General features: G+C 43.9%; 1 protein-coding gene across 3 annotated transcripts in view; it reads left to right on the forward strand.

Moving 5' to 3' along the window:
• LOC135920725 (uncharacterized) overlaps positions 1-13960 on the forward strand; it is a 295472-nt gene that overhangs the window by 167315 nt on the left and 114197 nt on the right. For all 3 annotated transcript variants that reach the window (XM_070523587.1, XM_070523589.1, XM_070523588.1), the window contains one exon: positions 3335-3562. The gene's annotated coding sequence lies outside the window, so the exon portion shown is untranslated. The remainder of the gene's footprint in view (positions 1-3334; positions 3563-13960) is intronic.

The following is a 13960-nucleotide window of genomic DNA, read 5'->3' on the forward strand; positions in this document are numbered from 1 at the left end:
ATGCTGTGTAATAAATAATTAAATTCCCCATAATAAAACAGTCCGATGGCACGATTCAAACACAGGACCTCTGATACGGATGTGCGATATTGAAACCATTACGCCACGGACGCATGCATCGATAAATGGCCGAGAATGCCACTTGGAATTACTTGCAGGCTAGTCAGCGGGTTCCGATTAGACCACCTCGACAGGCTGAACAGCTTCCATTACGTAGTGGCAAACTTGTGGGTTCGCAGGGTATTTTGCACATAGAAATGATATGTGATATCTATGATATGTAGGAGAATGAAGGCAGATAAATCGTACTATAAACAAAGCCACAAGAGCGTCTCAATGCACAAGCACGAAGATGTGACAACTCCATGTACTTTCCATTATTCCCATGGTCGCTGAACGATCGCGGCGCCAGAGTCCCGAGCAGTAATTATTGTACGAAACTTTATGCCTCCAATAGAGAGTAACCTTATTACCTCATGTAAATGGCATTGCCTTATTTTTCACAGCCATGCCAACGTGACAACGCAGTCTGAATTACTGCACACATTCATGATAATTTTCCATGAAAAAATACTTTCTTGTTATAGTGACCATGCGAGAAGCTGACAACTACATTTTCCTTAGCTTTAATACAGCAGGGTGACATTTGTGCGAAAATGCGCTGGCTCAAGATCTTGGCATCAAGTCAGTGGTCGCCGGTGACCACTGAAGTATGCGTATCCTTTTTCCACCGTTCGGCCACATGTCATACACTATGAACCTAGTCGGTATGTGTCATTTTGCACTGTTCAAACGCACCATCGCAAGTTGAGGCTCGTTTGGTTTCCGCAGGACAGAATTTCAGTGCTTCAATTTTTTCCCACAGTGAACAATCTAAAAAACACCAAGGACGAATCAGCAGCACACAGCACAATAGGCAACTTTATGAAATGGAAGTCAAACAGACCATTGCTTTTTTGCATGTAAACAAAATAAAACATTTGAAATCTGGCACAATTATCCACTACGATAACGTTAGCAACTATAGGCTATAGAAAACTAGCAAAAAAATTCTCAAAAGTATATGTCTGGAATACCAAGGCATCTATGACTAAGGTTCTAATAATTATTTCGCTTATAGCGCACTGTGTATGGTAAACAAAAAAAATGCGCTCGCTACATGCGCATGGTTTCAATAAATCTCACTGAAATACCGCAAAGCGCTTGAACCTGCAAATAAAAAAGCGCAATTCTGTTTATGTGTCGTGTGCGGTACGCTGCTTTCGTTTATGTGTGCTAGTCATCTCTTGCGCTGCGTTCCAAACGGCCCGTCAGATGTAATTTGTTTTGGGATGCGTAGCATACGGGGGCGTGGAAGAGTGGTAGAACACCGGGCCTTCAATCTGAACGTCGGCAGTTCGAATCCTTCTCCCGTACACCGCATCTCCAGGCTTCGCGTGCTGCCTGACACCAGCAAAAAACGCCGAAAGCCACTGGGACTATACTAGTCCAGGCGCAACCAGCTTATGAAGGCCCACTAAACTTCAACAACGACACTCTCTCATCAGAACAGAAATTGGTCTCCCTGGTGCAGTATTCGGCCACTACCTCCCTCATGACCCCAACAATTATTCCATGACCCTCAGTCCGCAGCAGTTGTGAAGCACCTGACCAAAGCGGTGGCCAACCTGCGCTGTGGCAGAGGGTGCTAAGAATCTTTGTATCAGGACAGGCCCCGAGTGAAAACCGAACCTTGCAATGTTCAACGCACGAACTGTCTTGAGTGCAGCTAGCTTAGCAGGGCTCTTTCAAGAATTATCACGCATTGCATGGGATATTATTGGCCTTATTGAGATTAGATGAACTGGTGACAATTGCGCATTGCTGACTAACGGCAGCATCCTCTACTACAGAGTACTCCCAGAAAATAGACAATGCGGAATAGGATTTCTAATCCATAAGGACAAAGCGGGCAATATTGATGAATTCTACAGAATTAGTGAAAAAAGTATCAGTAGTCGCAATAAAGCTGAATGGGAGGCATAGAATAAAGGTAGTACAAGCTTACTCTCCAACCTCCAGTCATGGTGATGAAGAAATGCAGCAGCTTTATGATGGTGCTGATCATCAATGAGAAAAGCGCAAACTCACCATACTGTAGTCATAGATAACTTCAATGCAAAAGTGGGGGAAATAGCCTGGTGAGCAAGCAATCGGCAACTACGGCATCTGTTCTAGGAACACCACAGAAGAGATGCTGGCAGATTTCGTGGAAAGGAATAAGCTTCGAATAATGAATACCTTCTTCAGGAAACGTAGCAACAGGAAGTGAACCTGGAAAAGCCGTAATGGTGATACAAGAAATAAAATAATTTCATACTCTCTGCCGATCTCAGCATAGTCCAGCATGTATGAGTGTTAATTAGAATAAAGTGCAGTGATCATAGGCTAGTGAGGTCTAGGATTTTCCGCAATATGAACTGAGAGTGAGTAAAATTAGTCAGGAAAAAACAGGACAACCTAGACGCAGTAAAGTTAAAGGTGGACCAATTCAGGCTGGTGCTTGCAGACAAATATGCACCTTTGCAGCAGAGAGATGAAGATAACATAGCGATGATGAACTATATAGTAACGAGGCCTGTCTCAGGAGCAGCAATTGAAGAGGGAGGCAAGGCACCAAGGCAACCGGTAGGTAAGCTCTCCCAAGCAACAAAGGACCTAAGAAAAAAACTACAAAGAATGAAAGTGACCAACAAGGAGAAAGTAAGGGATATTCGAAATTATAACGCGAGAAAGTCTGAGAAAGCAGTAAGAAATGGACGCACTTTGAAATTAGTAAGATGAAAACTTGGCATAGGACAAGCCAAGGTGTATGCACTGAAAGATAACGAGGATCATCAGCTGTTTAGAAGATATAGTAAAAGCACCGGAAGATGTCTATACATACCTGTGCAGTACCACGAGCAGCCACACTAACTCCATTCGAAGTAGTAATGAACAGGGTACAGAGGCTCCATTTATAACTAATAGTGAAGTTAGAAGAGCCTTGTAAGACATGACTAGGGGAAAAGCGGCCGGAGAAAATAGAATAAAACTCGATGTAGTCATAGATGAAGGAGATATCATGCTTGAAAGGCTTGGGGCCCTTTTAAGCAATGCCTCAGGACTTCAGTGTACACTAAAACTGGAAGAAGGGCAACATTATTCTAATACACAAGAAGGAAGACATTAAAGAATTGAAAAGTTATATGCCCATTATCTCGCTTTAGGCATTTTATAATATATTCACCAAGATAGAGGGCACGGCACATGGCCTGCAGAAAACATGCCTAAGCTGGCATTACTGTCTATGCAGGTTTTGTCGTGGATTATAGGAGCGACGACTACGAGCGACACAAACTGGCTACCTATCAACGGAACTTATCTGGATACTGCAAGCAATGCGTGAGAGGATCGGCTGTCATCAACGGTGACGTCACCTCTGGCTCGACTACAAAAGGAGCAGCACATCCAGGAAGCCTTCAGAGGGCACGGCACATGGCCTGCAGAAAACATTCCTAAGCTGGCATTACTGTCTATGCAGGTTCGTTACCACTCCAATGCTGCATGTTACCGAAGTGACAATCGATTTTTGTTGGTATTGCCGTGCCCTCACAACTGTATTGCTAGTGTCATTGATTGCTGGTCTGAAGTGCTGATGCTTTTGATGTCAGGTGACGTTGAGGAAAACCCCGGGCCAAAGACAGCTGAGATGTTGGAGCAAATTTTTGCAAAATCAGGCTACATTTAAATCTAAGATAGATGCTATAAAGGAGGAGGGATCTGATTTAAATACTAAAACTGACAAATTGACCGGCTATCTTAAAGTTATTGAGGAAATGGGTGAGCGCATTACTAGCCTGGAAACTATTGTTCGGCAACAGGAACAGAAATTAATTGATGTGAAAACAGGAGCAGACGCAATAACCTTATCATTTTCAGCCTACCTGAAACTTCTGGTGAAACCGAATCAGACTTGAGGGGAGCCGTTGTTAGTAATCTGTTCGAAGCAAAATTGGGCGTTATAGTGAAATCAGTAGACCGAATTCACCGGCTGGGTAAGGAAAAACCAAATAGTTCAAGACCAGTCAATATGAATTTTTATACTCACTCGGAAAAGGAAAATGTTGTCAAAAACTGTGGAAAGCTGAAGGGGTCTACCATTAGCATCAGCAATGATTACGCGAAGGAAACCGTCGATGTCAGGAAGAAGTTGTGGCGAAGCGGCGAAGCAGAAAGAGCAAATGGCGCAAAAGTGAAGCTGATTCATGATAAGCTTAAAGTAAACGGTGAGCACTACGAATGGGATCGAAAACGGAACATTCGTTGTCAGTGCAAGCATAGACAAGATAAACCGAAACGTCACGACGGCTCTGAAGCTTCCGTTCATCGCGGATCGCGTATGCCTGGAGCGGTGGCTAGCAGGGGCGGGATCCCACCTCGCCGGCGCGATCATAGCTCCGAATTCTTTCAATAAATTCGCGAAGCATTGTAAACAAAGTAACAGATTTAGAATTCTTACTTATTACATACAGTCCCCATAATATGGTCATAACAGAGACATGGCTGAATGGTGTCATAACGGATAACTGCATTGTACCACCGGGATACAAGATCTTTCGATGGGATAGGGACACTCGAGGTGGTGGCGTGGTGGTGATAACTAAAAGCACAATGGTGGCAATAAAAGTGGATTGCCATTTACCAGAAACAGTGTGGTGCAAGGTGAATTACGCCAACATTACGTATCTTATTGGGGCCGTCTACAGACCGCGCAGCACTCCGCCCGAGTTTCTAGAGGACTTAAATATGTTTTTGTGTGATCATGTAAATGGAAACACGAGTCTAATAATGGCTGGAGACCTCAACTTACCGCATATTAACTGGGAAAGCTTTTCAACTAGTCATGTAGAAACCCGTAGCGCTGGTAGGCTATTAGAGCTAATGTTTTCGCATAATTTCACACAAATTGTAAAAGACTGCACAAGAATCACCCCTACGTCACAGTCATTGTTAGACTTGGTTTTCATATCAAGTGAAGTGGCCGATTACGCCGTATCAGTTGAGGACGGTATATCGGACCACAGAATGGTTGTGCTTGACGTGTTCTGTGACATCAGCATTCGAGCAAAGCGTCACGTTCATGCACATGTTAAAGACTACGGTCGTGCGGATGATACGACTATCATTGACTTTTTAGAAACATCGCTTAGCGAATTTGAGATGATATCAAGGCTTGAGTCGGTTGAACAGCTTTGGAACCGTTTTAAGAAAATTGTGCAGTACTGTTTAGATAACTACGTACCTACTCGCACTAAAAGAACAAAACGAAGAAACACATGGATAAGCCGAAAAATAATTCAGATGAAGCGCAGAATAAAAAGATTGCGCAAAAATAAAAGGTTCCCGATGGAAATAACGCGTGCAAAAGAAAACTTGAAGGCAGAGATGGCGCAGTCTAAAAAACAATTTTTTAATAACACCCTCAATAACTTTCTGAAACGTTCTCCTGGAAAGTTCTGGCTATTTTTTAAGGAAACGAATGAAGGAATTGAACAAATTGTAGAAGGAACGGAAGTAATTACGGAAAAGCCTGATATCGCTGACAGATTCAATCAAAATTTCCAGTCAGTGTTCTGTACGGACCAGGATTACAACAAAAAATATGAATCGGCTCCTACATTGCCACTTCAAGCAGGTAATATTAATATTAACCGAAAAGGCATATTTGATCAGCTGCTCCTTCTGGACACGAAAAAGTCATGTGGGCCTGACGGTATACCGAATGAATTTCTGCGACGATTCGCGGAGTGGTTGTCGTATTACCTAGTAATTATAGTTCAGAAGTCTTTAAAATGCCACTCGCTACCTCAATATTGGCGTAGAGCAATTGTGGTCCCAATTTTCAAAGGCGGCAATGGAACAATGTTGAGCAATTATCGGCCTGTGTCTCTCACATCGGTTTGTTGTAAAATATTTGAGCATATAGTGGCACAATACATCAGACAATTTCTGGAACAAAATGACCTATTATGTCCGTTTCAGCATGGGTTCCGCAGTGGCCTTTCAACTGTAACGCAGTTGATCGAAACGATTCACGATTTCTCTGTTGCTATAGACGCCTGTGTACAAGTCGATGTTATATGCATAGATTTTGCGAAGGCTTTTGACAAAGTTTCACACCGTAAACTGCTCTTCAAGCTTCGCAATATCGGTCTTAGTGTGGATGTTCTCGATTGGATAGGAGCGTATTTATCTGATCGCCAACAAGCAGTCAGAGTGGCAGATACTATTTCAGGAAATGTTGAGGTGAATTCGGGCGTGCCGCAGGGTTCCGTACTAGGGCCACTACTTTTTCTGCTATACATTGATGATATCTCAGCGGTTGTCCAATCACCTGTAAAAACTAAGCTTCTCGCAGATGATTGCCTATATTTGTCAATCAACATACAGGAAGTTGTGCTACTTGCAAAGGAAATTACGCCAGGCGACGAAAGAAGTCAAGTTGATTGCATACAAGACATATATCCGTCCGAGTCTAGAATACGCTGGTGCTGTGTGGAGCCCCCGTCAAAAGGTTTCAAAACATAAACTAGAACGAATTCAAAGAATGTCAGTTCGCTTTATCTGCTCTAAATATCGACGACGTGACTCGGTAACTAAATGTTAAAAACATGTAACTTGGAACCACCGGAATCAAGAAGGCAGAAGCAGCGATTGAAATTGCTTTTTCAAATACTACACGCAGATGTGAAAATAAACAAGGATGATTATCTGGCGCTCTTTCACAAAAGGTTACCACGAACAACACGCAGTACATTCGTGCAACCAATAATAGCTTGAACAGACTTATTCCGCTTTTCTTTCTTTCCTGACGCTATTAAAATGTGGAATGAATTACCGAATTTTGTGGTACAAAAAAATGCTATGAGTGATTTTGAGGTTGGCCTTGATAAGTATAGCTTATATTTGTTCCTTCCATGTAGCTGTGTGTTTTTTCTACAAATGTTCTATGTATTACAAATGTTCTCCTACAAATTATCTTCAATGTTTGTTCTATGTACAATTCAATTACTGACCCTCCCTGTAACGACCTTCAAGTGAGGGTTAGCAGTATGACTAAATAAAATAAATAAATAAATAATTTCGAATAGAATAAGGGCAACACTTGACTTCTGCCAAACAAGAGAACAGGCTCGCTTCAGGAAAGGGTATTCTACAATGGATCAAATCCATGTCATAAATCAGGTAAACGATAAATCTGCAACGTGCAATCAATCCCTCTATATCACTTTCATAGATTATGAAAAGGCATTTGATTCAGTAGAGATACCAGCAGTCATAGAGGCATTACGTTACCAAGGAGTACAGGAGGCATAGATGAATATCTTAGGAAATATCTACAAAGAGTCCGCAGCTACCTTGATTCCCCTCAAGAAAAGTAGAAAGTTACCTGTAAAGAAAGGGGTCAGGCAACGAGACACAATCTCTCCAATGCTATTTACTGCATGGTTGAGAGAAGTATTCAGGCCATTAAACTGGGAAGGCTTAGGAGTGAAGATCAACGGCGAATATCTCAGCAACCATCAGTTCGCAGATCGCATTGTCCTGTTCAGCAACACTGGCGACGATTACAGCAAACGATTCACTACGTTAACAAAGAAAGTGTAAGAGTGGGGTTAAATATTATTTTGCAGAAGACAAAAAATAATGTTTAATAGACTGGCAAGGGAACAAGAGTTCAGGATCGCCAATCAGCTTTTGCAGTGTGTCAATAGATTTATCTAGGTCAATTACTCTCAGGGTACCTTGGTCATGAGAAGGACATTTATAGAAGAAGAAAAATGGTTTGGAGTGCATGCTGCAGGCATTGCCAGATCCAGAGTGGGAGCTTACCGCTATCATTGAAAAGAAAGTTGTAAAATCACTGCGTTCTGCCGGTTTAAAATTAGTGACGGAAATTTGGAGGTTGACAAAGAAGCTCGAGAACAAGTTAAGGACTGCGCAAAGAGTGATGGAATCAAACATATTTGGCGTAATGTTAAGAGGCAGGAAGAGAGCGGTGTCGATCAGAAACAAAATGGGGACAGCCGACATTCTAAAAACAGAAAGAGAAAAATGGAGCTGGGCAGTACATGTAATGAGTAGGATGGATAACCAGTGAAGCATTAGAGTTACAGAACGGATGCAACGAGAAGGGAAGCACAGTCGAGGAGGGCAGAAAACTAGGTGGGGCGATGAAATCAGGAAATTTGCATGCGCAAGTTTGAATCAGTTAGCGGACAGTGGTAATTGTAGTTCACAGGGAGAGGCCTTCGTCCTGCAGTGAGAAAAAATGGCTGATGATGATGATGATGATGATGATGATGATGATGATGATCATATGGCAGGCGCTAACTGATACTGAGCAGCTGCTTGGAAATATCCTCCACGGCAACGGAAAATGATAGGCTTAGCGTTAAGAGAGACGACGGCAGTATAACCTAGAAAGGAAATGCGGCTTCCGATCTTCTAGTCGAGACTAAGAGAAAGAAGATGGCTCCAAAAAGTCACGTAAAGATCAGTGCTGTCAGTGAATCACACGTTGAGTTGGAAGGGTAGAGGTTTGTGATGATATTGCAAAATAATTTCGATGCCGTTTGTATGCCGTATACTAACGTGTGACGGGATAACTGAATATGTTTGGAGGCAGCCTTCGTCATACAGTGGAGACGACCAGGGGGATGATGAGGACAAAACAGTCCGCCTCATCCCGCGGTTTCCATTTACCTGCAGTTACCTGCTCTGCGCTGGTATGCCGGCGAGGGCGTGTCAAGCAGCTCGGAATGGGTGCCACGTAGAGCCTTGGTGCCACGTATATCCGGTGAGACGCTCTAGACGCAATCTTCTACCATTAAATTTTACTCCAGGCGAATTTCTGCCGTCGCTGTTGTCGTGAGTTTCCGTGTAAAGTCCAAAGGCGATAAAATCGTCGCCGAGCACCGTATGCTCTATCTGCGAGTAAAAGCTTGTGAGGGGGAGCCGCCGATCGTAGCTGAATCTCGTGCGCGCAATGGAGGATACAGCCACAAAAAGCGATGCTTTTTTGTGGCTGTAGCTGTGAGAACAGCATCTACCTGGCCTCTAAAGAGCAAGCCTCTAAATGCAAGCTCAAATAGAACATATAAGCATATCATGTAGTCCTTTTGCATGAGAGCTCCCGGGGAAGAGGGGGGGGGGGCATCCTAGCGCTAGATGTAACGCTAGTTTCTTCTCGGATTGTCTGAAATAACTGTTAATGAAATATTTGTGACAAATTCTCACTAAATTTGACAGATACAACAACCATCAGAAATCTTGCGCAATTATCACCAATGCAAATACTTTCGCTAATTATCTCTTCATTATACTCTTGTATTTGGAGAACTGAAGTCAGCAAGCACTCAGAAGCCAATTTTTATTTTCGTTTCTTTTATGTGGTGTGATCTGGTGTACAGTATCTCGCTCTGGGCGGAGAGGAAACGGGGGGTTAGGGAAGGGCGCTGTACATCACGGAGAGAAGCGTGAGGTGGGAGCAGGTGCTGGTATGGAGGTGCCTCCCGTCCGTAACTTCAGCTCTGGTGAAAGATGGGTGTGGTGTTGTCATCATTCTTCTCGAAAAGCGGTAGTGTGGAAGTGTTTCGTGTTAAGTGTGTAGTGCTTTTTGATTGAGGTCGTCGGTCATTTGTTGCAGTGTCCGGTTGCTGTGACCTTAGGCTTTGGGGCATGCCCACCATCATAAATGATGTTTCATCAGGAATGCGACCCGCAGCGCTAATATACATTTGTACTTTGGCTCCTTGAAGCATTTCGAAATCCTTTCCTGAAGACGCTGCGAAATCTGGAATATCGCTCCTTTCACAAAGCGTCCGCATACGCGTCCTATACTTTTACACAGACTCACTTCAAAGCATTAAATTCTCAGATCAAGTACGAGACAGCGTTGTTGCAAGCTAAGAACTAGTTTTCAACGTTTATCAGGCCACTGATTATGAGCTGCGCATAGAACATGCCAAGGCTATGTGGGGTGCTTGCGTGCCCACCAATTTATTTTTCTTCTTTTTTATTTGAAAATTGGCTGTGCTTTGTAGTGCTGTCCCAACTTTCTTTCTTGGGGTTTCTGGAAGAGGAATGAATTACCTGCGTGAGAACCGTCACCGTCCTGGTGACTAACTGAAAAAGGTTCTCCAATTACCTTTTCATGTATTTACTTTATAGCACATGTTCGCATTGCATAATTGTAACCTAGCAGTATACGAAGTCGCGTCTGCTGAACAAGTGTCCAAAGGCTGCACTATTGTCTACAGTGTAGGTACCCGTCCTTAGAAACACTTACGAAATGCATTGCAGTCCGGTAAACAGCTCCCCAAAAGCGTCTTTCGAGCAGTTCTGCGCGATCCTAACTAGAACGCCAATGAATTTTAGAACATTTTTCCAACAGATATATTTTGACGTTGTGCTGCTCTTCGAAGTCGCGCCAAGAACACATGTCCTTATTACTGTTCGGCTGCTGTCTGTCGTTCATTTGTCTTTTGGCCTACTGGAAAAAAATGTGGCCTGACTTCTGGCTTGCGCTCCGCAGTGGTTCTGCTGGGAAACACGCAGCGAATGAATTATTTCTACCCGTGTAGTAGCCAGCCTCGGCCTCAACCTGGACAAGTCGACTTTCTTCGAGCACGCTGCCACATTTGCGGCCATCCATCCCTCCGCCTCAAGCAGCATGTTGTCAGCCTTCACTGAGGTTTCTCATGACTTTGTCTTGGTAGGCAGGCTGCTTATCGCTAGCGCAAACGTAGCGCGCTCAGTGTGGACGCGAGGCTCACCGATAGCAGAGATGTCACCTCGTCGTTGCGAGATTAACGTCCTGTCAAAACGAGTTAGGCATTTGGCGCGTTTAGTTTGTTTGCGCCAGTCGTTTCAAACTAAAACAAGGTCACGCAACAGATTGCTTGCTTCAATAACTGAAGCCGATGTTCTGATGCGAAAGCGCCAAATGACCCGTTGGGCGAAAAAGCCGGCGTCCGTAGCAGCAAAGCGACACCTAAATTCCCAGTGGCTGCGATGCCACGTCGCGAGCACGCCTCGACGGAGCAGAGTGGGCGAATGCGAACACCTTCTGCCGCGCTAGTGCTCCAGGAGGTGCGTGAAGGGAGAGGACACCGCCGCGACGCCACGTCACCATCGCGCCTCGGCAGAGCTGATACGGCGACGCGACGCCGCGGGCCGAGGTGGGTTGTCGGCGAGGCAGTCGCGTGCGGGTGCCGCCAGTGTGGCCCTCGGAAACCGGCGCACGGTCTGTATCTCTCTTTCTCTCTCTCTATCCCCAATGGGTTTAGCTGCAGCGCGCGCCTGCCGGCCTTGGTGTCGGCAGCTGCTCGCTCGGTCTCTCGCTGCTCAGGACGACGTCGGTGGCATGCGACGTCCTTGATTTCTCAGCAACATCGTCCAAATGATTTCGGTCTACAGCCAACATGCTAACCTAGAAACTGTGGACGTGCGTCCACGTTTTGTTCCTTTGCGTTCCTCCATTAGTTATTCCCCGTCAGTGTAACACTAAGCGCAATACAATCATTAACGTCCGTGAACTAGCCTCGTTCATTGCTTAATCCGCGTCAATTTAATCGCAAAGCCCGATAACATGCCCCGCAGCAAAACTCCAAAACATCACCCGCAGCGTAAAAATTTCAGGACCGCTCAGCGGTGTTCAATTGGAGATTAATGCTTTCGCAGTCACAACGCATAAGAAGGGCTTAGCTGTCCTTGCGATTTTCGTTGTGGTCTCAAATCTAGTGTTAAAATATTCGCCATATATGTACCAATTCAAAAGTGGTTAAGTTATCAATTGATCATCAAAAAGTAATTTATCAAGGAGAACACGATGAATGCTGGCTGGTTCTTCAGATTGCTGCTAAAAACATACGTTTGGTTTGTCCTAAGTAGAAGGCTGCGCCTACTTTTTTTTATTGAAGTGAGTGTTAGGAGAGGTTGGCACCTTTATGGTGGCACCAGCTACTCCTTTTCACTTGGCAAACGAAACAAATTTCCGTAAAAAGGGAGAATAGCGACACAAAATGTAACACTCAGCAGAACACTGGACGAATAAAAAATATACAGTCCAACAGTACATGAGTTGCAAAGTTCTGTGCATTAGTTCAGTCCACGTACATATATATAAAGTCAGATGTTTTGAACAGCAAAAACACACATGTAATACACTGCAAGTACAGAACAGAATCATATATATTGCGTAAAAGTTGCGACCACCACATAAACCACTTATGAATCACCAACAAAATTTATGTAACTCATTTAGCGTATTCGAATCATCTGATACCTAATATTTTCCCGAAATGTTGGTGTCCTCTAAAAATTTTTCAGATCAAGAAGTGCTCTTTTTTGAGGGCCCGCAGTTGGCCATGGGCCAAGTATCTTTTTAAGAATGAATGGTCTTCTCTCTAATATACACAAATTAGCTTGCAGTACCGTTCTTTGTGAATCGTATTTCGTGCATTCGAGAAGAAGATGATGCACATCTTCGTCTGGGTGGCCACAAGAACATTGCGGACTAGAGACCCGTTTTATTCTGTACAAGAAGTGTTTCGTAAATGCAGTATACCTAGACGCAGTCGGTGTACGAACGTTTCAAATTTTCTGTTGTCTCTTAGAGTTTCCGGCATTGATAAGTTTATACATGGGTCTATAGAGTATAACTCCGAGTTTTTAGTTTGCTGGTCAAACCAGGTAGATTTACTGAGACGACAAGAAATCTGTCTTAGTATCACACGGACTTCACTACGCAATAGGGGAAGATTGGTTGTCTCTGCGTTATTGTGTGCTCGATTCTCAGCTGCGTCCGCTGCAGTGTTACCAGAAATATTGCAGTGCCCAGGTATCCATTGAAATGCAATTACGTGGTTCATTGCGTTTGCTTTAGTAAGTTCTTTGAGCGTCTCATACAATAGCGAAGTGTTCAAAGAATTTTTCTTATTGCTCTGTAGTAATGTGAGAGCGACTTGTGAATCGCTAAAGATAACCCATTTTTTGCGAATGTTTTTCTGATGTCATGAAACGCAAAGCACACAGGATTGCAAATAGTTCTGCCAGGGTGGAAGATGTCTCCCGGGATAATTTGAATGTTTGCTCTAGCGCTAAATGTGGAATGACAAATGTTGAAGCCGAGGAATTTTTATGACACGAACCATCTGTATAAACGTAGATGTACTGGGGATATAATGAGTAAATTTGGAAGAGTGCCAGTTGCTGTGCGGCTACTATGAACATGTCTCTTTTTGATATAATCCCGTCAACCGATAATTCTATTTTAGGGCATGTTAACATCCAGGGAGGGTAACTAACATCCACTTTGCATAATTCAAATCTTGGTAATAATATTTTATGTTCTCGAACAACATCGTGAATTTTGCTTTTGTTTCTTTCGGTGAGCGCGAAGTTTAATGGATGCTTCTCGTGTTGGGTTAAGATGCGATAAATATGTCGGTTTGTTTCAACCGTTCGTATGACTGGAAATGGAGGGTGACGAGCTTCAGCAATTGCTACTTTCTTAATCGCAGCTTTTCTTGCCTCTTCCTTCAACTTTTCTGCTGCAGCTGTCTTTCGATCAGGTCACGCACAGGATGACAGTCCTGCCGTCACTATGCCTACTTGTGATTATTCCGGCGCTGTTCTTCCATCATTGTTCCATCATCGTCGTCACATTGCCGCCATACCTTTGTCTTGACTCTGTCGCCATCATTCCAGCTTCGATCATCATCCCATTGTATTCATACTGTGGTTGTCATCTCGTCGTTGACCGAGTCATCCTTACTCTGGCGTCTTAATACCGTCATGCCATCGCCGTCATCGTATTATTCTCACCGCAGCTGGCTGTTGTCTTCCACGATTGGCTGGTGGTGGACCTAGTGGG

Source organism: Dermacentor albipictus, chromosome 8, assembly GCF_038994185.2.
Source record: "Dermacentor albipictus isolate Rhodes 1998 colony chromosome 8, USDA_Dalb.pri_finalv2, whole genome shotgun sequence".
Lineage (NCBI taxonomy): Eukaryota > Metazoa > Arthropoda > Arachnida > Ixodida > Ixodidae > Dermacentor > Dermacentor albipictus.